Below are 16,748 nucleotides of genomic sequence, written 5' to 3'. Positions count from 1 at the left end.
TGCATAGCTAATGTCCCTTTGCTAAGACTCGGGGATCCATGATTATGAAGGGATAATAATTGCCATTTTAGGTTTTGTGCTTGTGTAGTCCTTGTTGTTAATCGCTGCATTTGTTTGTATCTGTCTAATTGAGTCGACGCAATTAGGCATTTAAATCATAGTAAACCTTGACCTGGACCGGAAGGTTGGAAGGGGTGAGATTCGTAGCGAACATTAGGGCACTGTAGTGAGGGCGGAAGCTAAGCTATTTGTGCTTTAGGGCGAATTGAGACCGGAAGGAGATATTCACTGCTCCTTGGACCGTACTTGCATTGACCTGGGACCTAGATTACTTGACCGAATGATCATGGTGAACCGTCTGTCTTAGCTGCTTTCTTTATCTGCTTAATCCTTTTTCTCTGCATTTTTCTCTTTCTCTTTCTCATTAGTTTAGAACAATTACTCAATTAAAACCCCCCAATTTGGTAACCATGACGAACTTAGACAAAGCTGACATTTTCCCATCTCCCTGTGGAGATCGACCCGACTTCCCTAGCTATATTAGTTAGAGCCAGGTGGTTATTTTTGATAGGTATACGACGGCCCTGTCAAATTTTGGCGCCGTTGCTGGGGAGGTGGCGCAATTTTGTTGCTTTATTTAAGTTTGTCTCTTGTCTCAAGGAATTTATTCCTTGAGACTGATCTCATTTCTGCGAAGTTTTTTTTGATTAGTTTTGCAGGTTATCTTTTCTATAAGAGAACATCGTCGCACCTGCTTTGCTTTGTAAATTCTATCTGCCAGGATGCCTAATATAGCCAGCCATTCAGAGCCTAATGTGGATTCGCTTCCAAAAGGTTTCCTATTACCCACTACTGAGTCGGGAACCTTTGGAATCCACCCATCTTACATACAGCTGTTCGAGAGAAATCTCTTTAGGGGGGTACCTGAAGAAGATCCATGCAGGCATATAGAGCTGTTTACAGAGTATTGCTCTACCATTCCTCTTGCTGCTGGGGTGACACAGGACAAAGTGAAGGGAGTTCTTTTTCTCTTTTCTTTAGCTGATGATGCCCGGGAATGGTTGAGGGATCTAGATAGGGAGGCAGCCGGTGTAACCGACTAGAGTTCCCTTGTTTTGGCCTTTTACAGGTGATATTTCCCACCGCATCGCACCAATGCCTTGAGAGCTCAGATTACTTCTTTTGAGCAATTGCCTACCGAAGACTTGATGGGGCTTAGACTAGGTTCAAGAAGCTTGTCCGTTCTGTGCTTCACCATGGGTTCATGCGTTGGTTCCTTTGCACCCAATTTTACAACGGGTTATATCGGAACCATAGAGCTATTCTTGATAGTAGAAGATTGTTAGGTTCATATACCTTTTATTAGACTCCTCTAATAGTGAACTAATTAACTTGTTAATTATTTGTTCTTTAGATCTAGTGCATGCATAACAAAATGAAAGATTTATAAGAAAACAATGTCCCTTACATTGTAAATTTCGGTTTTATGGGCACAAGTAAGGTCTCCTACCTTCACTTGTTCTTGAGCTATGATGAGTAATAGGATGATCCTCCAAGACCTCAAGTATAGAAGTCACTCCTCTTGATTGCACCCAAGATTATCCCTTATCCCCACTAAATAATATTTGCTAGATATTTGTTTAGTAGTTTACCTTAAAATTGATTACTAATACTCATATATTACACTAATAATATTAGTAATCTTTATGAACAAATTGAATCAAACTTCTCAAGTTTTTGGAGGAAAAACTATGAACAAGAGAGAGGTTTTGCATGTTGTATTTTTGAGAGTATGAGAGAGCAAAAACAAGAACAACAAAAGTGTTGTGTGTTCACATGTGGACCGGCCACTATGCTCTTAATGAGAGCATTTTCACTTCTCAAAAAACTCTTTTATAAATGCTCTAAAAGTTTTAGGTAGTAGTGTAAGCATGCCATAATTTGTTGGAGAATCTTCCAACAAGAAATGACAAAAACCAAAAGCAACTCCACCATCTACCATTTGGACGGTTTACATAGTTTATTTGGGTCCATTTTTGTCTTATAATATTTGTCCCACAAATGCTTATAAGTCTTATGATTAATTATCTTACATAATTAAATATTAATTTGATCATACAACAATTATGACACAAATTAATAAACATATATTCACTCAACTTATTGAGTAATATTTTATCATTATATCAACATATAATGGGTCCCATAATTACTAGTTGGTTAAAATTACAACTTCTTGTAACTTTAAATAACTAATTACCTCTACCTCAAAACTTATATTAATACCTCAACATAATTTAGTGAATTAACATATTAATCCACTAAATGTGATCTTATTTAATCACATTAACATAAGATACATATTTCCTCTTATTAAAAATAAATTGTTCATTTTTAAGGAATTAATCAACTTGTATCAACATACAATTAATTAACTTTATAGATAAGGGCATCATCCTTTAGGTGTGACCTTAAGGGATCAACTGACCACCACCGTCCCACGACAGTAACGTCAAACTCTAGCAAGCCAATCGTTACCGATTAATGTTGATCAGTTGACTATATAATTGAATCATCCCTTATGTATTCTTTATATGAGATTTAATTATGATATTAAATCATGTGATCGCACTATTGTTGAGGACACATTTCCCAACAATCTCCCACTTGTCCTCGACAAGTGTGCGTCACCAATTCTCTTGTCCTATTACAATCTCCCACTCAATGCAAGGTGTCTTGCAGGTCGTACTTACATTTGATCATATCTTGAGTGGTTTTCTCGATCTGGAGATTAACTGTCTGACCAGAATTATCTATCATAGATACCTTCCGAGCGTGGCCACGCATTTCCAGTTAACTACTCCTCGAGTGGCCTTGAGATTTCAAACAACCCTGACAAGGGGTGGACAATTCCTATCGCCCTATTCCCTTCGTTCACCACATCCATCATAACCCAAAATATACCCAGTTTGACCTCGTTTAAGAAATCGTAGAGTATAAATCAAAGCTAATCAGAAGTTGTGCCAACTTGGGCGAATAGTTTCTAGTCAAAAGAATTGACTCATAAGAATACTATAGTAGCTCTTGCCACGACCAGGCTTTATGAATTACCGTAACTCTATAAGCGGTCACGCCTCGACGATTGTCCCATACATCCGCCTATGTGATCGACTAGTCATCCCATATGACTCTATGACACTTGAACTTGCCATCAATCGCATCACACTCTACTCACTTCGAGACGTCACCTCATATAAGTAACTAGGGGCGAATACCATGTCAATCCAGTTCACTTTAATGGGGTCCAATTTGTCTCTACAACCCATTCGGATACGACAAGGTAGCGGGTGAGTTTAATAAAACTCAAACGATAAATGTGATTATCACATATGAATAGTCAATACACTATTACTACTTCATATTCTATAATCTTTAGTGTATTATTAACACTAATTAAAATGCAATACAAGCTTGGCAAGTAGATATACCCGATATCCATATATTCCAACTTTATTAATTGCTATTTCCTTTCATTCAATGTCATCTCTTATGACATGAATTTCTCTAAGTATATGTCTAGACTTCATACTAGACCTGAGCTCTTTAACTTGAAAGAAGCTCCCACTGTTATCGCATAACTTGTGATAAAGCCATTTGTTGAGGGATTCACCCTTAATCCCTATGTTGACCATTTTATCACAATTTACTTAGATTCCTTTTGTAGTATTTGCAATGCGCGAAATTTAAAACACCTTTCTTAGTTTCTTTCTCCTTTGTCAATAAGACATCCTAGGATTTCAACAAATCCGTTTTGGTTTGGAAACTAAAGTTTGTGTATCCCATCAACACCTAACTTAGTTTATCATCCAAACATGTGAACGACTCCTTCCCTAATTCTTCTCAAGAATCTCAAGGATGTTCTATAAGGCTCTCACAAACCATATCATGGGAATTATCTTGTTATTGACTTATTATGCCCTAGGCATATTTTTCATCACAAAGACATGCGTCTGTTGGCATACATAATCGTTCTAATGGCGGAAACATTAGCAATCGATTTCATGTAATCAACAACTTAATAGGTTCAGTGAACGACTATGATTCCATCATAGTAATTCCACTTTCATCATCATGAATAAGCCATTCAACCTTGTTGATGTTACAACAGATACGAAAGATCTTATCCTCATAAGACTCTCAACTCTATGCCAATATACTCTCACATAGATTCGGTAATCTAACGTATATTGCATCCTTTCCTAGTCTCCCAATCACTCTTGCCAGAAGAGAGCATTGGTACATTATTCTCAATAATTAATATGTCATCAACATATAAGACATGGAAAAACAATTCTAGCTCCCACTTAACTTCATGTATATCATGATTCTTCAATCATGTGAATGAAACAATTCACTATAATCACATGAATGAAAAGTATAATCCTTTAATGCTAGCTTAAAACCAACTTGTGATCACTTAAGATAGCTACGCATAATATGTTAGGATTCTTAGATCTTAATCTAAGGTTTTGTGTTTGAAACACTTCCTTCTCTAAATTCCCATTTTAGAAAAGCGAATTTTTATTTGCCATTCTTCATTAAAATGAAATGCGGCAATTCCTAACACAATTTGTCTTGATCAACATCTTTATGTAAATCTTATGCATTTGTGTACTCTAAAGCTCTATTTCCCTTTAAAGAGACCCTCACTTTAAAGTAAATCTACTCATGAGCAACAATTTTCGGATTGTAATGCTTCGGCTCGTATGTAACAAGGTCATGATACTATCACTTTCACAAAGTAATATTTTTGAACAATAAGACATGTGCGATAAACTCCCACTGAACTATGCTCTCATACTATCTTCATAGATAATAGTTCAATACCAACTCCCACTCTATAATTCAATTACTTTCACAAAGTAACATTTCAACTATAAGAGATGTTTGTGACGATTCAATCTACTCCCACTCTATCTCTCAGAAATATATCAATATTCATGAGAGATAGCTTTGTGAGTCACAAACACATATATTTAACGGAGTATTAGGAGTTTATCTAGACTATGTATTAGCTTTCAATGGGCCATCCTAACATGACAGCTAGATAATATACGAGTCTTATCCATGTCATCTGTTTAATAGACTCTCTATTCTATGTATCTCATGGTTGACCATCCAATTAGAATTACTTGTCCGTTTTGGATTGCAAATTCCCAAAATTGAGTTCATCAACTCAAACCGACTCATATTAGTTTGATCTTATGGGTAGTGACGCTAGGTCATAATCCATCTTTAATAAATCAAATTTATTACTTAGATCTTTGCCACTACGATTGGGTCGTAATGCTTAGAACTTTATTCAATTGGTTCTCTACATCATTTTAGAAATTTCTCAAATCTCTCAAATGCTTCACTTTTATTAGATTAAGTAAATATACCCTTATCTACTTGAATCATTGGTAAAAGTGACGAAGTAGTCATAAATTCCCCTTGCGGTGATGCTCATTAGAACACATACATCGGCATGTATTAGTCTCAACAAATCACTTGCTGGTGTCCCTTTACCACTAAAGGAAGTACAAATTATATTGCAAAGGAGACAAGATTCGCATATTCCATATGATTGAAAATCAAATGGTTCAATAATTCTAGTCGACACTAGCGTTTAATGCGTTTCTTATTTATGTACCCGAATTGAAAAATCAAATGTTCAAATCATTTGGATTACTAGTTATGAGTCTTTTCGATCGTATTATGTAGATATCTTTACATGAGTTGGAACTGTCTAAAACTTGTGTATCATAAGGATAAGTGACATGGCTCACATCCACGTCTATTTTCAATAAAATACAACAATTGTCTTTGAGGACAAAATATAGATCCTTTCATGTCTCACATAGAAATGATGTTTTAGACTAAGTGGGAACATAATAACAATTATGTAAATCATAACTCAAAGCTATTAGCAAAAACAAGTATATAAATTTCTCTTGAAGTGGTGGCTACCCGAGCTCCATTTCGTTGTCGGAGATTCATATCACTCTTGTTTAGCTTTTCCACATTTCCAAGTCCCACTTGGAGTAACAAGCCCAACTTTGATATCTTCTAAATACTTGGGGGCAATATATGCTTCCATTGGCCCATGACATAATGATATTCATGGTAGGATTGGATACCCATCTTGGTTTTGTGGTAGTCTCACTATCAACTTCCAATTCACAATCGGATTTGGGTTTCTTTTGCTTTTCCTTTATTAATACCAATACTCCTTTCATTTGCAAGGACACTCTTTCTAGAACTCCCACTTGATATGATATTTCTCCTTGTTTCATCAAACAAGGATATCTTGTAATCTATGAGATTCCCCTCATATGAACCTCTTACCTGAGAGGTAGGCATGAGTATGAGGTGTAGAAGTAGTAAAAAAACAAAGATTCCCATCTTCACCAATGCTAAAGCGTAGTACTCTAATCGGGTCGTTGATATACAAGAAGCATTTTTCATAGAATGATTGGAGCCAAGAATTAATGGTGATCGGTGTATGATTATTAGATGATATTGGAGTTGTCATTGCAATTGATAAAACAAATTTGACTACAAAATAGGAAATGAAGGAATTAATTATCATCTATCGTTTTAATAATACTCGTAAATTTAATTACAAGCATTGCATTTATATAGTGACCTCCACCCAACTATATAAATGATTCCGAGATCCAAATTCATATCAACTCGGACACGGTGAGCCGATTCATCCCTTATTAATATAACTCGGTGGATTAACCTTTTAATCGATTCTACTTTTAGAACTCTCGGTCGATAAAAATTACTCTAATTCTCATCTTTAGCCCGGAACACATGCGACTACGGTCAACAATACTTCCGTTGAGCTCAATCCAAATTTCGATGTAATAACATTTTACTACCCCACTTCGCCAACGTAACAAGGTTTGTATTACGGTGAAGCCGGATTAACTCCCTTGCGAAATTGGTACTTCATGAGTTTCTACTATTTGGTAAGGCTTTATCTCAATTTTTAATATGTGAGAGGTCTTGTCAATTTATTATCTATCACGTTTTAAGTGAACTAAAGCGGTGAACTACGATAATTATAATTGACACGGTTGATAACTCGATATGATATGCATGTGTTGTTACGGCGATTTGGCAATGCATGCAACATATTAAAAGAAATGCAAAGCAATAAATAAAATTCCTAGTATGGCCTTCCTAAAAATAGAAAATCAAATAATCTATTACATATTCGAAACCAACTCCTTTGGTCCCTTGATTCTTCAAATGGCACGCCTCCCAAGACACCGTCTTTGTCGGATCACCTTTCCGAATGGCACCGTCTTTGAAGATGCTCCATGATTACAAATAATAATAAAAATACAAAGCTATTCCTATTATACATTTGTAAAATGGAAAAACTAATGAAATAAAAATAAAAATAAAAGTGATACGAGATCACATTAAATTACAATCGAATCAATATTCCCTTTCATTACGGGTAATATTGATTAAAACTAAGGCCATACTAAGATAAAATTACATAATTCAAAATTATATAAATAAAAGACATTCAACAATTGAAATATGCAGCATTATAATATGTACCTATCATGCAAAATCATGTGCCAAATCGCCCTATTTAACTTATGTCGTACATATAACCCGGTTTCATGGATATGCGTGATAATAACCTTTTAAAATCACTAATTAACACTTAAATCACATCTAAGCTCAAGTTAATTATCCTAACACATTTTAGGACTCAAAAATTAGTCATCACATAATTTTTGACAATAATTCAACTTGATTTAATTTTATGCTCATTTTTGACCTTAAAATCATAATTTATATGAAATAAATCCAAATTAATACATAAAAGTTTCAAAATTTGAATTTTAAATTTTTGAACATTCTGGAATAATTCCATGACCCTCATAATGTCAAAAAACATGGTTAAAATTTTCGAATTAATTTTGAGAAAATATAGTTGCATTTTTATCGTTTTTATCTCATAAAATGTATAAAGTATACGAAAATTAAACCAATAATTTTTACAACTTTAGATCTGATTAGTGGGATATTAATGCAACTTAAAATAATTTTCTCAAGCCATGCAATACGTTTTAGCTAATTTTTGCTAAAATAGTCACTATTTATGCCATTTTTACTCAAAAATCCATAAATCATGCTAAAGAAGATATTTAAATCTAGAAATTTACATACTCTCTGTAAATATTGCATGTGACATCATATTGAAAGATCATGGCTTAATTCGAAATTTAACTAATTTTAACCATTTTACCTCTTTTAATCCATTTTTATCTCATAAAAATCATAAATCATGCAAAATTAATCAAATTAACTCGTCCTTTTACACACAACTTGTAAAATATGCATGTGAGGTCATATAAATGTTTCAAGGTCAGAAACGAAATTTAACTATTTTTAGCATTTTAATTCCCATTTTAGTCATAAAAATGTAATAAAATGACCAAAAATCCTTAAAATGAGCAATAAATTTCCATGAATCATAAAAATGACCTAAAAACATTTTAGGACCAGAATATATAACATGCATGGTGATTTCGTGGCTTATGCTCATAAATCACAAATTTTTAAGTTTTATATGTTAACCTTTTAACTCGGAAAAACAATAACCGATTATGCATGCAACATCCTTATGCTCTGATACCACTTGTTAGGTTCATATACCTTTTATTAGACTCCTCTAATAGTGAACTAATTAACTTGTTAATTATTTGTTCTTTAGATCTAGTGCATGCATAACAAAATGAAAGATTTATAAGAAAACAATGTCCCTTACATTGTAAATTTCGGTTTTATGGGCACAAGTAAGGTCTCCTACCTTCACTTGTTCTTGAGCTATGATGAGTAATAGGATGATCCTCCAAGACCTCAAGTATAGAAGTCACTCCTCTTGATTGCACCCAAGATTATCCCTTATCCCCACTAAATAATATTTGCTAGATATTTGTTTAGTAGTTTACCTTAAAATTGATTACTAATACTCATATATTACACTAATAATATTAGTAATCTTTATGAACAAATTGAATCAAACTTCTCAAGTTTTTGGAGGAAAAACTATGAACAAGAGAGAGGTTTTGCATGTTGTATTTTTGAGAGTATGAGAGAGCAAAAACAAGAACAACAAAAGTGTTGTGTGTTCACATGTGGACCGGCCACTATGCTCTTAATGAGAGCATTTTCACTTCTCAAAAAACTCTTTTATAAATGCTCTAAAAGTTTTAGGTAGTAGTGTAAGCATGCCATAATTTGTTGGAGAATCTTCCAACAAGAAATGACAAAAACCAAAAGCAACTCCACCATCTACCATTTGGACGGTTTACATAGTTTATTTGGGTCCATTTTTGTCTTATAATATTTGTCCCACAAATGCTTATAAGTCTTATGATTAATTATCTTACATAATTAAATATTAATTTGATCATACAACAATTATGACACAAATTAATAAACATATATTCACTCAACTTATTGAGTAATATTTTATCATTATATCAACATATAATGGGTCCCATAATTACTAGTTGGTTAAAATTACAACTTCTTGTAACTTTAAATAACTAATTACCTCTACCTCAAAACTTATATTAATACCTCAACATAATTTAGTGAATTAACATATTAATCCACTAAATGTGATCTTATTTAATCACATTAACATAAGATACATATTTCCTCTTATTAAAAATAAATTGTTCATTTTTAAGGAATTAATCAACTTGTATCAACATACAATTAATTAACTTTATAGATAAGGGCATCATCCTTTAGGTGTGACCTTAAGGGATCAACTGACCACCACCGTCCCACGACAGTAACGTCAAACTCTAGCAAGCCAATCGTTACCGATTAATGTTGATCAGTTGACTATATAATTGAATCATCCCTTATGTATTCTTTATATGAGATTTAATTATGATATTAAATCATGTGATCGCACTATTGTTGAGGACACATTTCCCAACAAAGATGATCAAGGGTGGCGTCATATTGAAGAGATGGCTATCCATGTTGCAGAATATGGAAATCCCCGAGGTAGTGGGCAAGTTAATGAATTGGTAGAAGCTGTAGTGGAAAGTCCTAGCAAGAGTCTAGGTAATGTGGAGATTACAGAAGCTATAGGTGAGAGTGCACAGGTTTGTTCAATTACTGAGCATGTGGAGTTATGTGGTAGATGTGGCATGGAAGGGCATGACCCTATTGATTGTCTGGCAAGTATAGAGCGCGTCCTTACTTATCAGAAATACAAGCAAGGAGTCCCTTTTTCTCAATTATACGAGGAAATGAAGAATGTTTCTACTCTTTCTACGCCGGCGCCACAGCCGGTCTCTCCTTCTACAAACGAGGAAATTGCCGAACTGAAATCCTTGATGTTGAACTTAACACAATAGTTTGGGGAGAAATGTAGAAAGAATGAAACTGTTATAGTGGAGTTGAGAGAACAGGTCGCGCAGTTAACATTCGCGAAAGACCAAGCTAACCACCCACCTACATGCGATCCAGATAATGCAATGAATCTCCGAAGTGGCCTTGTTCATGAGGGGCCAAAAGTACCAGAAGACGGGGTTGTGACAGCTGATAATACCCCGGATGATGATTTCGATGAATTTCTGGAAGATATTCTTACTGCGTGCTGTCCAGACACTCGATCGAGTGAAATTTATACTCGATCGAGTGAAATAGTCCATCAAATCACTCGATCGAGTGATAATAATGGTCGATCGAGTATTGCCCAAATTACAGATGGTCGATCGAGTGATATTTTTACTCAATCGAGTGAACAAAGTGATCGATCGAGTAAGCCTGAAAAAGAAATCACTCGATCGAGTGAAGAAGATGGTCGGTCGAGTAAAGTCCAAGACAAAACCACTCGATCGAGTACCAGAACAGCGGAGACCCTATTTTGATATCTAATTCCGCTACCGTGTCATCTTCCCCTGCTGTGGAGACGTCACGCACTGATAAAGGTAAAAAGAAAGTCGCGGGTCCACTCATTGCTACCAAAGTACCCTTTCCAAGTCGTCTGAAGGACGCGAAGGTCGAGCGACATTACGGTAAGTTTGTGGACGTTGTGAAGAACCTCCAGGTAACTGTCCCTTTTACCGAACTTGTGACCCAGGTACCTACTTACGCTAAATTTATGAAAGATATTGTGACTCGTAAGAGAGAGCTAAGTTAATTTGAGACCGTTTCATTTATGGAAGAGTATGGTAATTTACTTTTAAACAAGGCTCCACCTAAAATGAAAGACCCGGGTAGCTTTTCTATTACCTGTATTATAGGCAATGTGGTTATTGATAAGGCTCTTTGTGACTTAGGAGCCAGCGTCAGTGTCATGCCCCTATCTGTCTGCAAGAAGTTGAATATGGGTCATCTTAAATTGACAAATATTACGCTATAGATGGCTGATAGATCTGTTAGGAGACCCTTGGGTGTCTTAGAGGACGTGCCTGTGAAAATAGGCAAGTTCTTTATACCAGTAGATTTCATCATTTTAGACATAGCTGAGGACACCCGGACCCCAATTATATTAGGAAGAACGTTCCTTTGTACAACTGGGGCCATTATTGATGTCAAACAAGGGCCTTTGACTCTTGCAGTAGGGGATGACGTGATCACCTTTAGTCTGCCTAGTACCTTAGCTTGGCCAATGATAGAGGATACATGTTATTCAGTTGATATTATTGACGAGCCTATTTATGACTTATGGTCGGGTTCTTTTATGAAGAACCCACTAGAAGCTCTTATGCTTTTGGATAAGTGTGCAGATAACCTAGATGACGAAGATGCTGTGTTGGATTTTCTTATAGACGATTTAGATGAGCGTGAGCTCACCGACGCTGAGGGAGAGCAAGTGGAACAGATGATCAGTACCCTTTGCTCCATTGAGGTAAAGGTGCCGGAACGTAAGCCTCTTCCCTCTCATCTATAATATGGTTTTTTAGATGATACTGAGCGATATCCAGTCATCGTTAGTGCTAAGCTTGATAATGATCAACTGACTTCTTTGTTAGTTGTGCTTAAGAAAAACAGGAAAGCTTTGGGTTATTCTTTGGATGATATCAAGGGGATTATTCCCGATATTTGTATGCACAGGATAGAGCTGGAGGAAGATCACAAACCTTGCAGACAGGTCACGCTACCAACTAGAAGATGCAAGATGTTGTGATGGCTGAGGTAATGAAGCTGCTCGACGCAGGTATTATCTATTCTGTTGGTCATTCTAAATGGGTGAGTCCAGTGCAAGTGGTCCCGAAGAAAGGAGGGACTACCGTGGTTAGGAATGACAAAAATGAATTAATACTCACTCGAGTAGTGACTGGTTGGCGGATGTGTATAGATTACAGACAGCTGAATGCAGCCACCAAGAAAGATCACTTTCCCCTTCCTTTTATTGATCAAATGGTAGAAAGGTTAGCTTCTCAAAAGTTTTTCTGCTATTTAGACGGGTATTCAGGGTTCTTTCAGATCCCTATCCACCCAGACGATCAAGCTAAGACTACATTTACTTGTCCTCAGGGCGTGTTTGCTTATCGCAGGATGCCTTTTGGTTTATGTAATGCCCCGGCCACCTTCCAAAGGTGCATGATGGGGATATTTTCAGAGTATATTGAGTCTATAATGGAAGTTTTCATGGACGATTTCAGTGTTTATGGATGTGATTTTTCTAACTGGCTGTCTAACCTTGATAAAGTGTTGCAGCGCTGCATTGAGGTTAATCTTGTGCTTAACTGGGAGAAGTGCCATTTCATGGTCAACAAGGGAGTTGTCTTAGGGCACTTAGTTTCTGATAGGGGAATAGAAGTTGATAAAGCAAAGGTGGAAGTGATTCAGTGATGTGACCATAATTAACGCATATTTAGTCCCCGAATTAGCCTTGTTCCCATGCTTTTTAGTGCATATTTGGGTCATTTATTGTCTTTAGTTCTTTATTTTGCATATTCTTTGAGGTTTTATGTCCTTGGTAGGAAAGGAGTGCAAACCTTGCATTTTCATGGCAAAATGAGACTAAATTGATTGAATTCAATGACCAAGCATCAAGGAGAGACAAGATTAGAGGGCCTTTGTACATATTATAGTAGATGAGCAATGTTGAGTAAAGATCCTTGCATCCCCAAGGAAATCCCCAAGGATTTTACGAAGAAAAGGGAAGAAAAGAAGAAGAAACAAGACTGAGGAGCAATCCGTGCGGATTGTCCTGAATCCGGCCGTCCCCCAGCACGACAATCCGTGCGTCTTCCTTCAAAGACGCCTGGGCAGCAGCTCCAGAAGATGTGCGTCTTCTCCCAAAGACGCCCGGGCAGAGGCTCACGAATCCGCCTGTCCCGTGCCTAAGACGAACGGATTCCTGTCCAGCACAAATCCGTTTCTTCAAGCTTTAAAGAAAGAAGCCTTTCCTTCGAAAAATACCGGCGTCTCCCTGCTCAATCTAAAAAGTGTAATTACTAGTTTAGCCCTTAGTTAACCCTAATGCATCCACCTAATTTCCACTATAAATACCCCATTAGTCTAATTAGAAGAGCATGTTCTTCTTATCAATTATTAGAGTAGTTAATATCAATCAAATCTCTCTTTAGTATTGTAATCAACAATTAATCATGTTTTAATACAAGTTTTATTTCCTTAATCTCTCTTTTGTTCATCCTTTATTTTGGGTAATTGAAGATTATTTGGGTTATTATTGGGAGATTGACAACCTCTCAATCAAGCATCAAGTACTTCTTTTATTCTTTGCTTTATTATTGGAATCATTAGTAGGTATAATTCTCTTAATCCCTTTTTAATTATTGTTAATTACTTTCATTTGTTCATCATGTTTCATTTTGTTGGTATGATTGACAACCTTGCTAGCATGATCAACATGATAATGAGTGAGTAGTGACCTAGCTAGGGTTAATGGGTAATTAGGGGAAACCAACATGGGGAATTATTCATGCTTAAATTAATATGCTTTCATGGTTTATTTGCTTGCTTGTTTTGATCTCAACTCATGCACATGTTATGTTTGATGAAATGTGAGCCTATGAATCCTTGCATTTTTCACCCATCACCTATCTTTTCAATGAGACTTGTAAGACATAAACCAACTCGAGTCTCATTACACCATGCATGTTGTTGAGTAGGAAAGACTAAGTCGACTTGTAGGTGTTGTACAATCTAATTGATTCGGCTCCGGGACCCAAACTTTCCTAGGATTGTAAGATATAACCCAACTCAATCCATCACAACAATAATTGCTTTCTTATAATTTGAGAACATGTTTGTATGATCAATTCCCATGATTCCCCTATGACCCCATGATACCCTAGTGCTTTTTATCAATTGTTTACAACCCTTTCAATTCATCTTGCTTATTTATTTTCATTGCTATTTAGTTAGTGACCTTCTACATCAACCCAAATTGTGACACCCCTAAGACACCACTAGTTTCAATAGAAATCTCATCTCAATTCCCGTCCCTTGGGATCCGACCTTTACTTGCCTCTTTACTAATTGTAGAGTTGTTTGTGAAGTTATAAATTGTGTTTTGGTCAAGGTGCTTCCAACGACAATTGTTCCGAAAAATAGAATATAGCTCCGAAATAGTCCGACCAAAAATGGCGCCGTTGCCGGGGACGGTGTTATCTTAATTTAGATTTTCTTATATTGTTATTAGTTGTGTCTTTCTTTGCCTTGGGGAAGTAAAACTCCTCAAGGTTTGTTCTAATTGTTTTCGAGTTATTTGATATTTTGCATGTCTAGAAGGTCACAAGGTGATTTGTTACCTTTTGATCGTGAAATTGAAAGGACTTTGACAACCAATAGAAGATTTGCTAGGAGGAATTTGAGAGGTATTAGTGAGGTTGTGGATATTCAACCAACTATTGAGTTCATCAACCCTTTTGCAAGAGAAGGTGAGGAGAACCCAACACAAAATACCACACAAAATCAACCCACAATGCCTAAGTTTTCATCACATTCCGTACCCACCGAGGAGAACCTACCCAATGGTACTCCCACACCACAACATTTGACCGGAAATTTTATTGCCAAATCCGCCTTTATCCAATTAGTCGAAAGGAGCCAATTTGGGGGGATGCCTAGTGAAGACCCTCATTCTCATATGGAAACCTTTTGTGACTATTGTGATGTGATTTCTCAAACCGGTGTAACTCAAGACCAAATTCGATGGGACTTATTTCCTTTTTCTCTAATTGGCACCGCGAAACAATGGTTGAAGGGCCTTGATAAGGCCACTCTCGGAATTGATTCTTGGAAGAAGTTGGCTCTAGCTTTCTACAAAAAATTCTACCCACCGGAAAAGACTAACATGCTAAGAGCTAAAATTACGGGTTTTAAGCAAAGGGATGAAGAATCTTTGTATGAAGCTTGGGAGCGGGTCAAAGGAATTTGTCGCTCATGTCCTCACCATGGACTTAGCGAGTGGTTCTTGGTACAACAATTTTGGAACGGTCTATATGAAGATTCAAGGAACATTCTCAACATGGGATCAAATGGAATGTTCACCGAAGTTGATGACAATCAAACTTGGAACAAAATTGAGGAAATGACGGTCCATAACTCACAATATAGTAGACCTCGCAAGGCTACTAGAGGAGGAAAGCATGAAGTGGACTCCGTTACTCAATTGGGTGCTCAACTTAGTGCTCACATTGACACAATCAATTTGAAGTTTGAAAAAGCTATGGCTAGACTTGAAGACGCCTCAAAATCACCAAAGCATCATGTTAATGCCATGACGGCATCCTCATCAATCCCAAGTGGGATATGTGAGAATTGTGGAACTTTGGGACATGACCAAAGTGAATGTAGGGGAACAAATGAACAAGTGAATGCTTTCCAAGCATACAAGAGTGGTACCCCTTATTCCAACTATTACAATGAAAACACCAAATTCCATCTAAATCTCTCATACAAAAGCCAAAATGTTCAAAACCCTCAAACAACATACACCCCACCTCCCATGAGAAACCAAAATCAAAGACCCCTTTACAACCAAAACCAAGGTTACCAAAATCAAAATCCATACAATCAACCAAATGACCAAGGTTTTGATGTTCAAAAAGCGGTCCTCCAAATGCAAAAGAATCAACAAGAATTTTTCACTCAAATGCAAAAAGATAGTCAAGCAAAGAAAACCACCATCAACAACATTCTAGCTCACACCAAAATGTTGGAAACCCAATTGACTCAAGTAGCATCTTCAAGCTTACAAAGACAAAATGGGCAATTACCACCTCAAAGTAATCCCCCAAGACATGAAACGGTTAGTGCCATTCACTTGAGAAGTGGTACAAGGTATGAAGCACCGAAGAAGCAAGTTGAGGATGAAGTTGTGGAAGCTAGTGATAAGGAAGAAATCGTGCAAAACTCCAAAGATGGAGAATCATCAAAAGAAGAAATTTCAAAGAAAAATGAAGACAAGGTCAAGGAGAAGGAGCCCATTATGATTAGACTTCCTTTTCCAAGTCGTCAAGCCAAGCCCAAATTTGATGACCAACTTGGAAAGTTTATGGAAATTTTGAAGAATTTGGAAGTATCAATTCCTTTCACGGAATTAATCAATCACGTGCCGGCCTATGCGAAATACATGAAAGACATCCTCACAAAGAAGAAGTCGATCCGGAAGCTTGAGACTATCGCCTTCACTAAGGTGAGTAGTGCAATACTTCAAGGGAGTT

The 16,748-nt window shown here is 36.5% G+C and overlaps 1 non-coding gene across 1 annotated transcript; it reads right to left on the bottom strand.

The window, feature by feature from the left end:
- Nucleotides 1-15,376: 15,376 nt before the first annotated feature.
- Nucleotides 15,377-15,483, bottom strand: LOC141603142 (small nucleolar RNA R71). Its single transcript, XR_012525038.1, has one exon. It is a non-coding gene; the product is annotated as a small nucleolar RNA R71 (small nucleolar RNA).
- Nucleotides 15,484-16,748: the final 1,265 nt, after the last annotated feature.

Source organism: Silene latifolia, chromosome 9, assembly GCF_048544455.1.
Source record: "Silene latifolia isolate original U9 population chromosome 9, ASM4854445v1, whole genome shotgun sequence".
Taxonomy (NCBI): domain Eukaryota; kingdom Viridiplantae; phylum Streptophyta; class Magnoliopsida; order Caryophyllales; family Caryophyllaceae; genus Silene; species Silene latifolia.
Note: the sequence above shows the minus strand (reverse complement) of the source record. Positions and strands in the feature narration are given on the sequence as shown.